Source organism: Salvelinus alpinus, chromosome 39 (genome assembly GCF_045679555.1).
Source record: "Salvelinus alpinus chromosome 39, SLU_Salpinus.1, whole genome shotgun sequence".
Lineage (NCBI taxonomy): Eukaryota > Metazoa > Chordata > Actinopteri > Salmoniformes > Salmonidae > Salvelinus > Salvelinus alpinus.
Genome location: NC_092124.1, coordinates 4398464 through 4410304, shown reverse-complemented (window position 1 = coordinate 4410304; position 11841 = coordinate 4398464).

Genomic DNA, 11841 nt, shown 5'->3' with positions numbered 1-11841 from the left:
ACACCAGTCACCCACGAAGCATCGTTACCCATTGCTCCACAAAGGCCACGGCCCTTGCAGAGCAAGGGGAACCACTACTTCAAGGTTTCAGAGTACGTGACGTCACCGACTGAAAGTCTGCTAGCACGCACCACCGCTACCTAGCTAGCCATTTCACATCGGTTACATATACATACTCACTCAATCACTCACTCTGTTTTGTTGTATAATTATTTTAAGAAAATTGTTCCTTTTAGATCTGACACCCCTATTAGCTCAACCACAGTCTTCACAGCTGCAGTCGTCTGCCCCTGCATCTGCTACACCGGCGATACAGGTAATTATCACATGCATGTATACACACATGCGCACTCTCCCTCAATTGGGGCTCTATTCAATCACGTCCGCTTTAGCCGACATCCACAGAGTGGTTGTTCTGGTGGTGTCTGAGGTGGGACTGTTAGAGCTGTGAAATCCACAAGCGGCTCCTGGCATTATACTGTATCTAAAGCGGACATTGCCATTGGCTGCACGGAGTCGCATTAACAGAAATCCCATGCAGCCCTGTTTACAAATTAGAACCCTGCAATTTGAGATGTAATCTACTCCTCGATTAGGCTGATAGAAATCCTCATTATTTAGTTGAATGATTTTGAATTTGAGCTGCATTATTTCTATATAACAATATAACTATATCTATATAACTATTTCACAGTTATTTGATCCTTTAGATTTGGCACTTAACTATCTCCATATATACTTCCAGTCATTTTCAGACCAGTCTTGTGAGGCTAGTGGGCATCCTAGAGCAAAACAACCGACATGTACGCGGTCGTGAGCGGAGTCATAATAGTTTGTAGATCAAACTGTTTGGACTCTACAGACGTTTTCGTGTCATGGTCTAACAAACAACACACCAGCTCGGCCACCTTTCACTGCAGATACAGAAGTGCGACATTGGCGGATGCGGTGGATTGGCAGTTTGTTGTAATGGTTCATGATGAATGGATATCAAAACCGTTGGCAAAATTGATGCTCAAAGATGAGAACACCTACTCCCACCCTCATTAATACCATGTGCACAACACTTAAATGACAGAGACAGTTTTACCTCCACTTTATGAGCCCTGTGTTCATCAATTCCTGCAAAAGTGGGTTAAAATGGCTCAGAATCTAAAACATCGAACAAGGTTAAACATTAAGACAATCACTGCAAGCAACGAATTAAAAAGATGAGGTAGTTCTAAGAAATAAGAACAGTTTTGGAATTGATCAAATTAAATTGGATCTATAAAATGTTTGTAGATGCTGGACTTAAACTGTCCAGTGTAAATCTCACTTTTAAAAGTTCATATGTGTAACCTTTATTTAACTAGGGAAGTCAGTTAAGAACACATTTTTTTGACGAATGGAGGTCGGTGGTGGTAATACACCTTATGAAAGTTAGTTGCCAATCGCAATATAAAGTCCAAAGAAGAAAAAGCATGAAAGGAGGAGAGACGACTAGAAACGATTCGGTTGACCGTTTTATGTGTGGATTAATTGTCGGAGTAGAGGACCTTGTGCATTTCAGGTAAAATAACAACTCAATGTTTATATCCCAGGACAAATTAGCTAGCAACAACAAGCTTGCTAAATAGGATAAATTAGCTAACTGCAAGCTAGTTAGCTAAATTGCCATAAATGTTAAATGCTTTTCGACCTGTCCCCAAATTAATATAATTGTTTTGATATTTTAACCTGCGTATCATGATTGCGTTTGCTGTGGGGTGCAAAATCAATTTGTGCACACGCGCGGACGGTTTGAGTACGGTGATTTGTGCCTAAAGCATATATTGGGGAAAAACACTTACAACCCCCCACCTCAAACTTGTATTTCAAACAAACCATTGCTATTTATAGAGGATGATGTCAAGCGGGCCAATCAGAGTCTACTTGGATGAATATCTTTAATGACTGTTAGGCGGAGCGGAACGGGTGAACCCAAGAGCAGACTCAGACACGGAGACGGGGATGAAGTAGCCAAGGCATTTATTGGAACATAAGGGGAAGATGGAGTGCAGGTCAGGGGAAGCTCGGGCGGGTTACTGGAGACCAGTTGCGGAGGCTGAGGCTGGAGCGAGAGGGGTTGAGACAGGGTAAGCAGGTCCGGGGAGGAATCCAAGGGAGTAGTTGAGTGGGGAATATGCTTTAGAAATGTGCATATTGCATTATAGTCAATGGCACACTGTTTATTGTGACCCGTATGAACAGTATAAAACATAATAACAAATCCATCACAGATCAGAGCCGACCATGTCAAACCACACTGCTGTCTCATTCATAGCAATGATGTTGCTCTCCTTTATCTTATTTTGCGGTCTTTACAGGTACTCACTGAAGTTCACTTGTAAACGATTCATTTATACCCGCTGTTTATTTTGAACATGCTTTTATTTGCTGAAATTTGTGCCGATGTCCGGCTATTTAAAGGGACAGGCAGCTATTTGGCGGCTATTTTACGGTATACATAAGTCATTAGCCTATTTGTGACTCATGTTTTTCAATAATTTGTCTTTGCAGCCTGGTATCAGCAGATAAGCTTCAATCCGGTATTTTTCAAAAAGATAGGATCCTTTTGAGGCCCTAACCCTAACTCTAATCCTAGCCTCATGTCCGCTCCCGCCTAAACCCTAGACATAAATATGAATCCAATTCTCCCACTACACGGCAGAAAGGTAGGCCTCTCTTGAAGCCTGACCTAGAGTTTAGGTGCTTTTGAATGAAATCGGTAGAACAGTTGAGGTTAGAAATACAATTCACATATGGGATCATTCAGCAGAGGCTCCCAATGAATGCAAGCCTACACCTGACCAAGTGAAATAAACGATTCACTGTGAAAAGTTCATCCCACAGAGAACAAGGCCTTTCTTCCAGAGAAAAGTGTTACCTAAATACCTTAAATAACCATGACGCTCCTCGTGGACTGCAACTGAGCTCCTGTAGCTAACCGACTTTGCACACAACCTATTGTGACCATGTAGGGATGGGGAAAGGCTATTTAAGTGATATTACCCGAGAAGCTGGTGTTTGGAGGATATATTGGCATGGGTGTTGTTAGGCCCGAGACGAAGTCGAAACCGTGGCAATATATCCTCCAAACACTGGCTTTTAGGGCATTATCACTTTTATGCAACGGGTTACCAACATATACACTATTTCATCCTTCCACAACATATAGTCCCGACACAAATCTAGGGTTGTTAGAGACTCGCCCCAGTCGTTCAGTCTTTTTGTTCAGTATCTATGGACTTGCGTCTCTAGCAATGTATCATTACCATACTGGCTGGCAACGTTCTTATCCCTTGCCTGCTAGCTAGCCAACTATGGCTATTTTACAGTTACATCAAATAGTGCAGCCAGAATAACAGCAAAGCAGATGCATTTACATTTGTTTAAGCTATTTTCTAGTGACATTTATTTGGATACTGTGAACGCTGCGTGTAACAAATCCGGTATCAGGATAATTAAAAAGCAAGGTCTGCTAACTTTCTTTAATTATGTTTAATTAACGCAAACAATGAATGGAAAATGCAATTTTCGTATATACGGGTTCGCTTTATCTCCACGCAGGGTAGAACAGGGAACCGGCAGGAAGTACGTAAACAGCTGTTCTTATACCGTGATGACGTAGTTCCAACACGTCTGTTGGCCTATCACAGTAGAGGCTGAGCGCGGTTTAGACTTTGCTCCGCCTTTGCTGGCCCTCGGACTTGTCCAAGTCCCTTAGTGCTCTCCTCTGTCCACCTCTGGTTGTTGGGTAGATTAGATCCGTCTTGGGTCTGTCGATTCTACACTGAAACAGTTCCTAATATGGTATTGTCCAGTGCCCTACCCTCCCTGGTTGGCCTAGGGATTTGCACCCCTCCCCTCTCCAGATTGACCACAGCTTTTATGGCCTGTCACTCAATGTTGGTCAGTCTTTACACACCTACATCTGTATTGTTTGTGTGTGTGTAACAAAACAATATTCATCTTCATACAATATGGTAGCAGGCTATAGTGCATAAACATAAATCCTAACAATACATTCATAACAATGAGCTAATGAGGCGCGATTTCACCTGGCATAGAAAATGTGCTCACTCGTCAGGACACTGTTGTTCAGAGGAGCTAGCCAACAACACAGCTACAGTAACACAATCACTTCAAACTGAAAAGACTGCAAAAAAGCTGTGTTTCGTTTTACCTTTATTCAATATATATCTTTTTGTATGTATCCATAAAAATGATGCCAGCTGATTCATGATTTCGACTGGCTGAGAAACACTGCCTGCCTGTCTATCTCCTCCCGACATGTTCGTAATTACCGGACAGTAGGAGATCGAATTTGTATATTGAAACAATGTTGCAAATGTCGGGAAAGACAGACAGCAAGGTTTATACAAATCTCCACTGTTGAAAACAAAAATAAATGTGAGATAATGTCTAGATGCTTTTTATAGTGGAGATCAAGATTATTACTTGCCTGGCTTGGCTGATGAGACAGTGGATTGTGCCGTCAGATGGAACAGAGTAGATTGGCATTTTAATGTCATAGATTTAGCCGATGGCAACTCGTGGAATAGACATCGGCTGAAATGCGATTTTAACCAATCAGCATTCAGGATTAGACCCACCCGTTGTATAAATGGATAAACCTGGTGCCCAAAATGTATGACGTAGGGAAAAGGCTAGTAATGTCATCTGGGAGATCAGGCAATAGGTTGATAACAGGAAATCCAAAGTACAGGTAGGGAATAGGTAAAAGGCGTCGTGAGTGAGGCAGGCAAAAACTATCATACACGGGAGGAGAGCAGGACAGGGAAAAAAACAGAGCTCCGAAAAAGTGTGTCTCAAAAAAAAAAAACAATGCCTCACAGTGATGGGGTGCAAGGAACTGAACTAAATAGTGTGGGATGATGACATGCAGGTGTGTGAACAGGTGATTAGAATTCCGGTGATTGGGATCTGGAGAGTAAGCTGGAAAGTGGGCTGCATTCTGGGGATCTAAGTGTTTGGGAGTGTGAGTTGGACACAGACTTTACATCAGCGACATGTGATACGGCTGCCTGGTGAAGCAACTTCTGCCCAGTGGGAGTATCTACATATTGTGTCATATGTTAGAATGTCTAATAAACAACTATATTGTATACATTAATAATATTGTTTTGTCAGAAATATATAAATATAATAATAATAAAATTTGACCTGCACCCTGCTGACCATGCTCTATCTGAACAACAGTATGCTTTCATTATTTTGCAGAAAACCTTTATTGACCTTAAATTATTATTGTATACTCGTAAAACAACTATATGTTGTTTTCTAGAGTGCACAAAAATTATTCTAATGATCGAAGTGTATGTACCTAGTATGGTGTATCAGTAAAAAACATGTTGATGAGTTAGTTCATTAAGATGCTGAATATAAAAAGGGGTTTCTTCTATAGAAATAGGTCAGGTCTCTGGCTTAATAGTACAAAGCAGATCATTCAAATAATGTTCTTACTAGTCCTAGACTATGGTGTAATCATCTATATGAATGCAACTGCCACTTCACTAAAGCCTTTAGATGCATTTGACCATAAAGCACTTTGTTTTATTACAGGTCCAGGTTCAGTACACATCCCTGCATTCTCTATCATAAAGTAGGCTGAGGTCACGTAGGTCAATTCATTGCTCTCTTTGCCTTTATACAGCTCTTTGACATACTGTAAACTCCCTCTGTTGCTAACATCTACAATACCCATTAGAAGTACGAGTCAGAGTTATCACACAGTCTCAGGGATTGCTAGCACTGGAAATTCCTTTGGTCTGTACAGAGTTAGGTTAATCAGCACTTTGCCCCTTACTTGTGTAATAATCTCCAAGCTTCTCTAAACATTGATGTGTTGGTGTCTCTAGGTTAATTAAGACTGCTGAATGAGGTATGTTACAACTTACTTACAAATCTTTAAAGGAGTTTGTGAAACCATTCAGTCATGGATGTATGTAAACATATTTAATATGTATTGCTTGTTACAGAAGACTACTGTTGTACATTGAATAGCCATTCATCACTGTTACACCTTCTTGATGTGATGGTTCTCTATGTCTGTACATGTTTATAATCCACATAGTATGAATAGTGGTTTCCATAAAGTTATCACCCCCCTTAAACCTGAATCTGAAATTACTTTTATGATCTTTCTTACAACTGATCTGGAGATTGTCTGGCTGGATATCTGCCTTCCCAAAACCAAGCCGATTTTGTTGGGGGTGTGTTATAGGCCGCCCAAGCAGAATGCATTCTGTGAAGGTCTTGAAATTGTGTTGTCAAACTGTAATGATTCCCTGTTGAAGGAAATCATTTTGTTAGGGGATTTCAATTCTGATGTCTGCAAAAAGAATAGCCCAAACCACAATGTATTTATGCACTTTTGTAGATCACTTGCTCTGACCCAAATGAATAAAAGATCCCACCAGGATATGTGAAACAGTACGATTGACTTAATATTGGTGTCTGATTAATCTAAAATATTGCAGAGTGGAGTAATAGTATATGGAATCAGTGATCATTTTATTACATTTTTGTTAACATAATTTAGAACGGTTGAAGATAAATGATTAAATAATTCTACCCGGAAACTTAACCATTAGGGATTAGAGGTTATGTAGCATAGACAAGGAGTAATTAACGCTGATAAACATATGTCCAAATAGGTTGGACTGGGGAAGAGAGGAATGTATGTGTGTGCCGAAAGAAAACAAAGAGGATCATTAACCTATGTTTGAACCGACCCAGCTATAACTCTGGGGAGATAAGATAGGACAGGGAGTACCCCTCCAGGTTTCCCTTATCTTGGGGGGAATGGAACTGTCAGTTGGGTAATGATCAACTGTGGTGAGAATTGTAGAGGAGTAGATAGGATAGCTCTCCTAATGTTAGTGTGTATGTATGTGCGTAGGTTAAGAGAATGTTATAAAAGGAACATCTTTGTATATGCACGGTAGAGCTCTTGCGAATAAAATTGGATTTGACTAATTGTGAGTTGGGAATTCTGTCTGTTTTATTTAAACCAGAACTTTACACACTTTGGGTTGCAGACCTATAGGGACAATTGAAATTTATGAACATTGATTACAAAATTCCACAACAATTTTGCACAAGGAGGATTTTTTAAAATATATTAAAGTGTCACAAAACCGTTAGAATCAGAGGACTCGGAGGAAGTGGGTAAAATTGACTGGTCACCTGTGCTAGATAGTGTAGGGGTAGACAGTGCCTGGGAAGTCTTTAAATGTAGATTCCTTGATGTGGTGAATGTGATGGTGTCACGATTGTCGTCGGGAGAAAGAGAGGAGGACCAAGGTGCAGCGTGGTAAGTGTTCATCTTTTTAATAGAACGACTGAACAAAAACAACAGAAAAACGACAAACTAACAGTCCTGCAAGGTGAACATACACTAAACAGAAAACAATCACCTACAACACAAAATGGAAAACAGGCTACCTAAGTATGATTCTCAATCAGAGACAATGATCGACAGCTGCCTCTGATTGAGAACCATACCAGGCCAAACACAGAAATACAAAACCTAGACTACAAAACATAGAATGCCCACCCCAACTCACGCCCTGACCAAACTAAAATAAAGACATAAAAAGGAACTAAGTTCAGACTGTGACAGATGGCTCCCAATAGACGGGTCAGGGTAAAGCAGAGATCTAGCCCTTGGTTTAATCATGAGATTCTAGAATCTATCCAAGCAAGGAATAAGGCCTTTAAAAAATTTAAGAACTCTCAAGAGCAGCATGATTTTGTCCTATATAAAGGTCACAGAAATGAAGCACAGAGCAGGATGGATGAAGCTAAGAGGGGTTACTTTGCTGAGAAAATAATTGAGAACAAAAATGACCCTAAAAAGCTTTGGATATCATTTAAGGAACTCGGCTGTAGTAGTACTACCAAAAACAAACTAAACAGTATTGGACTGAACATCAAGGGGGAGATGGTATATGAAAAAGCCGAGGTTGCCAATGAATTCAACTCTTTTTTACTTCTGTTGCCAGCAAGCTGGTTAGCAAGCTGCCCACCAGTTCTGGTTTGTATGGAAGCAACCAAGTCAAGACGTATTATGTAGAGTTAGGGGTTCAGCCAAACTCTTTTTCTTTTGCAAAGGTAGCAACAGCCAAAATAGTCAGTATGCTGGCAGAGCTTAAATGCTCCAAAGCCACAGGCCTGGATAATATTCCTGCAAGGTTTCTTATAGATTCTGCTGAGCAAATTGGCCCTTGTATTATGCATATCGTTAATCTCTCTCTTGAAAAAGGCACCTTTCCCAGGAACATGAAACAAGCTAAAGTTATACCTCTGTATAAGAAGGGGATAAAGTCTGACCCTGGGAATTATAGGCCTGTATCTATCCTCTGTGTAACATCAAAGATCCTGGAGAGAATTGTACATGAGCAAATGTGAATATGTTAACAAACAGGGTCTAATGTATGATTTCCAATCGGGTTTTAGAAAAACATACTCCACTGATTAATGTCTACTTTACTTGACTGACTTCATCAGGAAAGAGATGGATGAGGGAAATCTGTGTGGAATGTTACTGCTTGACCTACAGAAGGCCTTTGATACAGTTAACCACTGTCTCCTAATCTCCAAACTGGAGGCACTGGGGTTAAGCAGTATCCCTCTAGGCTGGGTAAAGTCCTATTTATCAGGAAGGGAGCAAGTAGTAGAGGTTAATGGTTCACTGTCTCAGGCAAAACCAATGAGTTGTGGCGTTCCGCAGGGGAGCGTGCTTGGGCCTCTGCTGTTTTTATTGTATATTAACGATATGAAAGATGCTTGTTCTTGTCGTCTTTTTCTGTATGCGGATGCCTCTACACTTCTGGTGTCTCACAAAAGTAAAACTATGTTGGAGAGCATACTTAGCACAAAGCTTACTAACATTAGCAAATGGCTTGGAGATAATAAGCTATCTCTGCACTTAGGGAAAACTGAAGCAATTATATTGGGATCTAGACCTAAATTGTGTAGGTCATCTGAAATCAGAGTGGAGTTAGGGGGTGAGGTGCTGACTACTAAAACCTATGTTAGCTACTTGGGATGTATCCTTGATGGAAGCTTGGGAGGTGTGAGCATGGCCAATAAGGTGCTAGGGAAGGTTAATGCCAGGACTAAGTTTTTGGCTAGAAAGTCCAAGCTGCTGATAAGGATTCCATGAAAGTGCTAGCTACTGCAGTCATTCAATGCCATTTTGACTATGCTAGTACTTCCTGGTTTGGGGGCTTATCTAAACTTATGAAGGGGAAGCTCCAGATAGCCCAGAATAAGCTGATCAGGGTAGTATTGAAGGTGAGTCCACGTACTCACATAGGCAGGAGCTGCTTTCATGAACTAAACTGGCTGCCTGTTGAGGCTAGGGTGTCCCATATTAGACTAGGTTCGCTTTACAGGAGTATTTATGGTCCTGCGACCAGATATCTAAGTGATTACTTTCCTCGTGTTAGGGATGCACACAATCACAGCACCAGATCAGGTGTTGCTGATGTGTGCAAGAAAGGTACTTTCTTGTATACTGGAGCCTCAGAATGGAATGAGTTGCCTCTGCCTATAAAAACAACATCCTCTCTGGACAGATTTAAAAATGAAGTAAAAATATGTTTGATGTCTTCTATGCCCATATGAATAACCCCTATGCTGTAACTGGAATGATGAGATAGATGTTCTTCTTCTATGTTTTTGTTTTATTATTTCACTTCCATACTAAGTTTGATCTTGTCTAGCCATCTTGTCTAAAGAGGACCACAATGGAAATAAGTTCCAGACTTTATTGTGTGTTATCCTCGATGATTTTATTAATGTGCATGTATGGCTTTTAAGTTTTATGTGTGCTTGTTTTTTTTAAATGGTCGAATTAATAAACTAAACTAAACTAAAATAAACAGTGGGTCAGAAGTTTACATACACTCAATTAGTATTTGGTAGCGTTGCCTTTAAATTGTTTAACTTGGGTCAAACGTTTCGGGTAGCCTTCCACAAGCTTCCCACAATAAGTTGGGTGAATTTTGGCCCATTCCTCCTGACAGAGCTGGTGTAACTGAGTCAGGTTTGTAGGTCTCCTTGCTTGCACACACTTCTTAAGTTCTGCTCACAAATTTTCTATGTGATTGAGGTCAGGGCATTGTGATGGCCACTCCAAAACCTCAACTTTGTTGTCCTTAAGCCATTTTGCCACAACTTTGGAAGTATGATTGGGGTTATTGTCCATTTGGAAGACCCATTTGCGACCAAGCTTTAACTTCCTGCCTGATGTCGAGATGTTGCTTCAATATATCCACATAATTTTGGAACTTCCTTCCTCATGATGCCATCTATTTTGTGAAGTGCACCAGTCCCTCCTGCAGCAAAGCACCCTCACAACATGATGCTGCCACCCCCGTGCATCACGGTTGGGATGGTGTTCTTCGGCTTGCAAGCGTCCCGCTTTTTCCTCCAAACATAACGATGGTCATTATGGTTAAACAGTTCTATTTTTGTTTCATCAGACCAGAGGACATTTCTCCAAAAGTATGATCTTTGTCCCCATGTGCAGTTGCAAACCGTAGTCTGGCTTTTTTATGGGGGTTTAAGGAGCAGTGGCTTCTTCCTTGCTGAGCGGCCTTTCAGGTTATGTCGATATAGGACTCGTTTTACTGTGGATATAGAGACATTTGTACCTGTTTCCTCCAGCATCTTCACAAGATCCTTTGCTGTTGTTATGGGATTGATTTGCACAATTTGCACCAAAGTACGTTCCTCTCTAGGAGGCAGAACACGTCTCCTTCCTTAGCAGTATGACGGTCCCATGGTGGTTATATTTGCATACTATTGTTTGTTCAGATGAACATGGTACCTTCAGGCATTTGGAAATTCTCCCAAGGATGAACCAGACTTGTGGATGTCTACAATAATTTTTCTGAGGTCTTGGCTGATTTCTTTTGATTTCCTAATGATGTCAATCAAAGAGATACTGAGTTTGAAGGTAGGCTTCGAAATACATCCACAAGTACACCTCCAATTGACTCAAATTATACCAATTAGCCTTTCAGAAGCTTCTAAAGCCATGACATCATTTTCTGGAATTTTCCAAACTGTTTAAAGGCACAGTCAACTTAGTGTATGTAAACGTCTGACCCACTGGAATTGTGATACAGTGAATTATAAGTGAAATAATCTGTCTGTAAACAATTGTTGGAAAATTACTTGTGTAATGCACAAAGTAGATGTCCTAACCGACTTGCCAAAACTATAGTTTGTTAACAAGAAATTTGTGGAGTGGTTGAAAAACAAGTTTTAATGGCTCCAACCTTAGTGTATGTAAACTTACGACTTCAACTGTATATGTCTGCTACCCAACTACATTAAATTCAAAATAAATAAAATTCAAAATTATTCAGGGCAAAAGTTAATTGCTTTGCCACAGTTTTGCAGTATTACTGTTAGTGCCTTGTTGCAAACAGGATGCATGTTTTGGAATATTTTTGATTCTGTATAGGCTCCTTCTGTCACGCCCTGACCATAGAGAGCCTTTTATTCTCTATGTTGGTTAGGTCGGCGTGTGACTAGGGTGGGTTATCTAGGTTATTGTATGTCTATGTTGGCCTGGTATCCCAATCAGAGGCAGCTGTTTATCGTTGTCTCTGATTGGGGATCATATTTATGCAGCCTTTTCCCACTGGGTTTTGTGCGATCTTGCTTGTGTGTAGTTTCCTGAGAGCACTCCATGACTCCATGACTCGCCGTGCGAAGTGTGTCATCGTTCCGGCACCATCTGTGCCAGTTCTACTCACCAGGTCTCCAGTGAACCTC